Below are 616 nucleotides of genomic sequence, written 5' to 3'. Positions count from 1 at the left end.
GCTACCATAATGGGTTCTGTGTACCTCAAGCAGGCAGCTCCATCAAGCATTTCATTATCCTCGGATATATTACTTTCCATTTGGCTCTCAAGAGACAATTCTTAACCAACCTTAATTATTTACAAGCAATCATCCAGGCCTCAAGCTGGGTCTCTACACTCTACCCCCTTAGGGAGGTAAATGACCCAGATCGCTCTGGGGCATCTTGCAGGCTTGGCACTCTCTCTTTGGGCTCCCTTGGTCCAGGAGTGGTGTCTAAAATCCCTGAGTGGTGCAAATGGTTTCTACTTTGCTAACCTAGGGGTTGGTGGTTTGAACCCAATCTCCAGTGCATGGAAGAAAACCTCGGTGAGGGGCTTCCTTAAAGACAACAGCAAGGCAGCTCCAGGGAGCAGTTATACTTTGTAGCACATGGGTCCCTGGAATTCGAATCTACTTGTTGGCCGTGGATTTGGGGTTTTGAGTTTCTAAATCTGTGGGATAGGGTCTTCTAGCAAGTTTCTCTGATTGTATTCTACCCCTTCTTTGAGTGAAAATGTTCTGTTGATTCACTCTGAAAAATAACTCTGATTTGAGCCGTGTGTGTGTGTGTGTGTGTGTGTGTGTGTGTGTGTGT

The sequence above is a fragment of the Echinops telfairi genome, unplaced genomic scaffold (genome assembly GCF_000313985.2).
Source record: "Echinops telfairi isolate 266 unplaced genomic scaffold, ASM31398v2 ScPeMD7_7424;HRSCAF=8462, whole genome shotgun sequence".
Classification (NCBI taxonomy): domain Eukaryota; kingdom Metazoa; phylum Chordata; class Mammalia; order Afrosoricida; family Tenrecidae; genus Echinops; species Echinops telfairi.
This window is presented reverse-complemented; position numbering follows the sequence as displayed.